Here is a 7,834-nt window from a genome sequence, read left to right as displayed (position 1 = left end):
ACTAGTTTTAAGTCACTTTTGGGATGGTTTTTCAGAACAGCGCCTACAATTTTAACTTATTATTCATTTCTTATCTACTATATTTTAGTAAAAAACGGTAATTTATATAGAATTGTACTCACAGGAAACAGCGTCCATAATTTTACTGTTTGCTAGTGCGATCTTGGTGTCTTTGGTACCTACCCAACTTATTGCTCTTGCTAATTTGTTACTTATTAGCAGTTTCGATACTAGGTATACAGCACTTTGCCAGTCACTACCTTGACTAACCATACGGCCCGCAAAATATTGTACCTAAATGTCACATATTTTAGTACAAAGAACAAAATCATAAATGTAACAAATAATTCTATTTAGTTCAAACGTACCACTGTTGAGAAATTCGTGCCATCATTTAAAAACTCTTCAAACTTATCATATTCATCAACTGACTTCAGAGGAAGCGCTGGAAGGTTATCTGGTCTTAAAAGAAGACTTTCCTCTGGTGCTAAGTAGGTAAGTATTTTTGTTGTGTTCATCATTACAAAATCAAGTTTACTACTTATTTCTTGAAGTAACTCTGTCTTAATTATTTTTATGGCAGCATCAGTGTTATCACCTAATTAATGCAAACAAATTATTAATGTAATGTAAAAAATATTCTCAATCCAACGAAAGATCGATCACGTTTTGAATATAGGCAAAGTAAAGTAGGGAGAGCGTGTCGCGCTACTAAATACTATATACGTAAATATGGCACGTTCGCTGTAGAGGAGGGCTTTCTAGACGTTCTATAGACAGACACCTGCGCAAAACATACGAGTTTTCGTCCAATTTCTGTGATCGATTTTTTGTTGGACGGAATATACATATATAAATGCTTACTTGATGATTGGTGCTTACTGGAAAAAGGAGAAACCGATTTTGTAAGTAAATTTTTACAGTTTGCATCATAAGATCTATTTTCTTTGGAATGCTTTCCACTGGATACAGCTTTAACACCTGAGTGTAAATACATAAAATATCAAAAATAAGATTACTTGTACAGAAATAATAAATATACAATTACTGATTGAATTATAGAAAATGTGTTTAATTTGTAAAGAGTAATAACTCCTTTTGTAAGTAATATTTTTTATTCATGTCTAACTTATATTTTTTATCTCAAGTTATAGACAGCATATAAATAAAATTATACTATTGATGAAATAAATAAATAACTGTAGTATAAATGTATGTGCATAGCATTGCCAGATGTGTTATAAAGCTTTGTATCAACCACTTATTTTTCAAAGAACTGAATGATATAAAAGATGTTTGTTATCTCAAGAATAATCTCATGAAAAAAATACATAAAATGTTTAGAAATCTGTTATAGCTTAAGACTACTTATCAAAAAACTGCTGCTAATATAACTTTTTTGCTTTTCAGTAGTGAAACACGAGAGTTTCGGAAAGTACGTATTTGAGAAACTTGCTTAGTTATCTTCTAACAATCTGTAAATGTTATTGTTTAGAAACATCCTGTACAATTATATTTACCTGTAGGTTGATCTGTGACAGAAGTAATTATTTTTCTCTGTTCATCACTTAAGTCAGAAGACTGACTTAATTTCTGCGAGATATTTATGCTCCCATATTTATTATCTGTTGCAGCATTAATTTCTTCTCTACTTTCTTCTTGTATAATTTCTGGACTGGATGGTAAAACAAATTATGACTGATGAGAATCATTTCCTACAGACGTATACAAAAAATAAATTAATGTAGCAGTCAATGTACTTTCTTGTACTGACTAATTTAAAGCTTAGAAAATTATTTACCTAACAAAAGTTGTTCTTTCATTCTATCTATATTCATTTTATCATCATATTGTCGGTGAAATTGCAGAGAAGACGAAGCAGGGGTACTAGGGGTTATTGCTTCTGTTGTTGCATGCGAAACATCTGTCAGATTATATGTTTTTTTAGAACGTGGGTCACTTCCTATAGTATCATTTAAACCAACAGAACGGTTCTGTTCTAAATCGAGTGTTTTAATTAAATTTTTGGATTTGGTAACCATGGAAACCTCCTTGTTAGCCTTGTTTTGAGAAACTTGCGGTTTTATATTATTTCTCTTGGCTAGTAATGCTGCAACTTTTGCCCGAACAGCTTTTTCTTCCATTTCTTCATTTTCACTATCGCTAGACTGATCTCTCAATTTATTATTCCTGCTCTTCTTAACAGTGTGAGTATTACATTTATCTTCGGATTCGGTTGACTCTGTGACATTATATTTCGGATTTTTCTTTCTTTTTCTGGGCTGGTCTATATCACTAACTTCTGTCCCTACTGTTCGATCTTCATCATTTTGAAGATTAGCTGCCTTTCGTGCCTTATTGTACGTGTCTAAAAAAATTTTGCATTAAAAATGATAATTACAAATCTTAAAAAATGTATATAAATGAATGTAATATAGACATTTACCATAGCCGTGACAAAATTTAACATCGTATGTAGGCCAGCTTTTATCCGGTTCAGCTAAACTTAATATTAATTTTGATCGTTTATCTGTATTCCCACGTTTAGGAAAATTAGGCCAGTAAGCCTTTGTATTCTTAGCAAGTAGCCAACAAGTGGGTACAACGTCACTTGTTGGTTCAGTATCCTTATCATTTGGAAGAAAAGTAACAACTGCATACTGAAACAGATACAAATTTTCAATAGGCACAAAATAAAATGGTAGATTGTTAAATAATACAAAACTCGCACTAACCATATTTAAACAATATTAATAATAAAATAGATATGTGAATATTCTATATATTTCCACTATATTATTTACTTATAAAGTCAGTTATGACTATGTATAAGAGGAACTGTAAGAAATTCTTCATTTCCCAAAGGTAATAAAACACATTTCGCAGCAAATTGTGAAATATTCCAAGCATAAACTTGAAGATCTAATGAGCTCACTTTCCAGATACCCAATTGTGAAGAATTACATGGATAAGTGTAATAGTCAGTCATAGTGCAAAATTTCTGACCGTTTAATTTTATCCTGCCTTCAAATGTATGAATGATATTTCTTAGCAGTACTACTGTATTGCATTTGGTAAGAAAACATCGATCAGCTAGATTAGTATTTAAACAAATTCCATCAATCTCAATGGAAGAGTACATGTCACCTTCTATATTATCTACTATATTTTCGCATAAGCCATTTAACTTCACTGTCCGATCATCTGGCTAGAATATTTTCGATGTTAGACGACCTTTGGTCTCAAAATCCCTATTAACCAGTTGCTCAAGAGGTTTATAAGTTGAACGCAAACAATTCTTTATTGTCATAAATAAATTCTCATACTTAAATGCGCTAAAAGAATCAATAGCACCGTGCAAACGACATTCCTCTGACAAATGGCATAAGCTGTGCACATTATATACCACAAACTGTTTTCCAAATACTTTAATGGCATGTTTTATAAATTGGCGGATTATTACATCAGCTGCAGGTGTCATATGTTGTACTAAATCAGGTCTTGCCAACATATAAATTGATGATTGCAAGAGAATATAGCTTTTCCACAATTTCTTGTCTAAGTGTTTAAACACAATTAATCCATCATAAAGCAGCATACGTCTGAATTCTGTACCTTTAAATTTTGCAAAATATTTAAATGTTCGTGGTCTTCGATTAAAGATCTTAGACCTCTTTTAAGCTAGCAGGACCAAATGGGCAGAATCAAACCGGACCTATCGGAATATTTAGTACTTTTTTTGTACTAATTTGTACCACTAGTAACAATTTTGTACCTCGTGCCGTTTCGGAGAAAATCGTGTCGCTGCTACCTTAGAATTAAGCTAGAAAGACCACAAGGAAAAAAAATAAAAAAAGGATTTTAAATACAGAAATTTGAAGGACTGAATTTGTACTAATTTGTACCATACAAATAAACTTAATATATTAATCCCTTCTGCTTCAAACAGCCCCTAATAGAACTCAGTCCTCTTAGTCTCAAGAGTAAAGTACTCTTTCTAATCAGCAGAATCAATCGCTACTTGTAGACTCTATTCAGTATAATTTGTACTACGAAAATATAACGTTTCAGATTTTGTACCCCAGCCGTTTGATAAAAAACTACCCCCGATACCTAACAGTCTCAAGAGTAAAGTACTCTTTCTCATCAGCAGAATCAATCGCTAGTTGTAGACTCGATTTAGGATAATTTGTACCGCGAAAATATAAAGTTACAGATTTTGTACCCCAGCCGTTCGATAAAAAACTACCCCCGATTCCTAACAGTCTCAAGAGTAAAGTACTCTTTCTCATTAGCAGAATCAATCGCTAGTTGTAGACTCGATTCAGGATAATTTGTACCGCAAAAATATAAAGTTTCAGATTTTGTACCCCAACCGTTTGATAAAAAACTACCCCCGATACCTAACAGTCTCAAGAGTAAAGTACTCTTTCTCATCAGCAGAATCAATCGCTAGTTGTAGACTCGATTCAGGATAATTTGTACCGCAAAAATATAAAGTTTCAGATTTTGTACCCCAGCCGTTTGATAAAAAACTACCCCCGATACCTAACAGTCTCAAGAGTAAAGTACTCTTTCTCATCAGCAGAATCAATCGCTAGTTGTAGACTCGATTTAGGATAATTTGTACCGCGAAAATATAAAGTTTCAGATTTTGTACCCCAGCCGTTCGATAAAAAACTACCCCCGATTCCTAACAGTCTCAAGAGTAAAGTACTCTTTCTCATTAGCAGAATCAATTGCTAGTTGTAGACTCGATTCAGGATAATTTGTACCACAAAAATATAAAGTTTCAGATTTTGTACCCCAGCCGTTTGATAAAAAACTACCCCCGATACCTAACAGTCTCAAGAGTAAAGTACTCTTTCTCATCAGCAGAATTAATCGGTAGTTGTAGACTCGATTTAGGATAATTTGTACTGCAAAAATATAAAGTTTCAGATTTTGTACTCCAGCCGTTTGATAAAAAACTACCCCCGATCCCTAACAGTCTCAAGAGTAGAGTACTCTTTCTTATCAGCAGAATCAATCACTACTCGTAGAATCGATTCAGGATAATTTGTACCGCGAAAATATAAAGTTTCAGATTTTGTACCCCAGCCGTTTGTCGGAAAACTATCCTCGATTCCTAACAGTCTCAAGAGTATAGTACCTTTGGTCGCGAACAAAATCAATCGCTATTTGCGTACTGGATGCGAAATAATTTATACCATTGAAATATAAAATATATAGTTATTTTGTACCGGTGCCGTTTTTTTTTAATTATTTAGTAATAAATTAAAATCTGATTTTTGTTACGATTCAACATATAAAAAGATATCGAAGTAAACTGTACGTATTTGCATGTATACGAGTGTGTGCGCGTATATGTGCATGAAACGGAAAACCTCATATCGTTGTACAGTTAACCAGTACGTCAACTTTTCAATAAAATTGTAACAGTTAATGATTATGTGAATGTAAAAACAGTTTGACATATTTATATTCATTGCAAATTATATTTGTTAAAAGTAAACGACATGTATATAAGTGTAACACAGTTTCTTTAGGAACATAAATTGTTTATAAGGCTTTATAAATATAAAGTTTTTATAATACTTTATAAAAATACTTATAACTTAATATAAATATACTTATAAACCTAAGATACTCTAGAATCTTGAGAAATAACGTAGGAAATTCACACATATTATTAGGAAGTTTGTAATGTTAAACCATTAATAACAAAAAAAGATGTTAGAAGAAATATAGAAGCCTAGAAAATGGTGTTTATATAAGGTACGAACATTTATATGTCTTTGGCATAAACTAGTAATGCAGGTGTTATTTTGGCATTCTCTTTAATAGATCTTTCTTTTTTGTCTAACGAGGGGACCTTCAGGCTAACGGATTTTTGTTTTTTTTTGTACTTACTGTACTTGAGGGTCATCACCCGGACATCAATTTCCCAAAGTATTAAGGCGCGCTTTTCAGAAAAACTCGAGAAAATCGACTTTGAAGAATTCCGAGCGCGTTATATGTATATAGAATTTTAATTTTAATGTAAAATTTATCAAATCATATTTAATCATGGTTTTCAATAAAAAACTTACATCTTATTTTGAATTGCCACTCGCTTGAAACATCGTACTTTATATTCAAGTAATTTTGAAATCGAATATTTATAATAAATTAAAATTTTGGTACAAAAATGAAAACGTCAGGTAGGAAATAAAATACTTTTATATTTTTGAAAATTACGAGAAAATACAGCGCAAAAATGATATTAATAAAAATATTGTTTAATTTTTAATTATTAATTATTAATTTTTAATTATTAAACAATATTTTTATTAATATTATTTTTGCGCTGTATTTTCTCGTAATTTTCAAAAATATAAAAGTATTTTATTTCCTACTTGACGTTTTTCATTTTTGTATCAAAATTTTAATTTATCATAAGTATAAAATATATTGTATACAGTCGTTTTACAGTAAAATATACAATATGTTTTATACTATATATTTCATATCATATAATTAATAATTAAAAATTAAACAATATTTTTATTAATATCATTTTTGCGCTGTATTTTCTCGTAATTTTCAAAAATATAAAAGTATTTTATTTCCTACCTGACGTTTTCATTTTTGTACCAAAATTTTAATTTATTATAAATATTCGATTTCAAAATTACTTGAATATAAAGTACGATGTTTCAAGCGAGTGGCAATTCAAAATAAGATGTAAGTTTTTTATTGAAAACCATGATTAAATATGATTTGATAAATTTACATTAAAATTAAAATTCTATATACATATAACGCGCTCGGAATTCTTCAAAGTCGATTTTCTCGAGTTTTTCTGAAAAGCGCGCCCTTAATACTTTGGGAAATTGATGTCCGGGTGATGACCCTCAAGTACAGTAAGTACAAAAAAAAACAAAAATCCGTTAGCCTGAAGGTCCCCTCGTTAGACAAAAAAGAAAGATCTATTAAAGAGAATGCCAAAATAACACCTGCATTACTAGTTTATGCCAAAGACATATAAATGTTCGTACCTTATATAAACACCATTTTCTAGGCTTCTATATTTCTTCTAACATCTTTTTTTGTTATTAATGGTTTAACATTACAAACTTTCTAATAATATGTGTGAATTTCCTACGTTATTTCTCAAGATTCTAGAGTATCTTAGGTTTATAAGTATATTTATATTAAGTTATAAGTATTTTATAAAGTATTATAAAAACTTTATATTTATAAAGCCTTATAAACAATTTATGTTCCTAAAGAAACTGTGTTACACTTATATACATGTCGTTTACTTTTAACAAATATAATTTGCAATGAATATAAATATGTCAAACTGTTTTTACATTCACATAATCATTAACTGTTACAATTTTATTGAAAAGTTGACGTACTGGTTAACTGTACAACGATATGAGGTTTTCCGTTTCATGCACATATACGCGCACACACTCGTATACATGCAAATACGTACAGTTTACTTCGATATCTTTTTATATGTTGAATCGTAACAAAAATCAGATTTTAATTTATTACTAAATAATTAAAAAAAAACGGCACCGGTACAAAATAACTATATATTTTATATTTCAATGGTATAAATTATTTCGCATCCAGTACGCAAATAGCGATTGATTTTGTTCTCGACCAAAGGTACTATACTCTTGAGACTGTTAGGAATCGAGGATAGTTTTCCGACAAACGGCTGGGGTACAAAATCTGAAACTTTATATTTTCGCGGTACAAATTATCCTGAATCGATTCTACGAGTAGTGATTGATTCTGCTGATAAGAAAGAGTACTCTACTCTTGAGACTGTTAG

Source organism: Temnothorax longispinosus, chromosome 8 (genome assembly GCF_030848805.1).
Source record: "Temnothorax longispinosus isolate EJ_2023e chromosome 8, Tlon_JGU_v1, whole genome shotgun sequence".
NCBI classification, from domain to species: Eukaryota; Metazoa; Arthropoda; class Insecta; order Hymenoptera; family Formicidae; genus Temnothorax; species Temnothorax longispinosus.
This window is presented reverse-complemented; position numbering follows the sequence as displayed.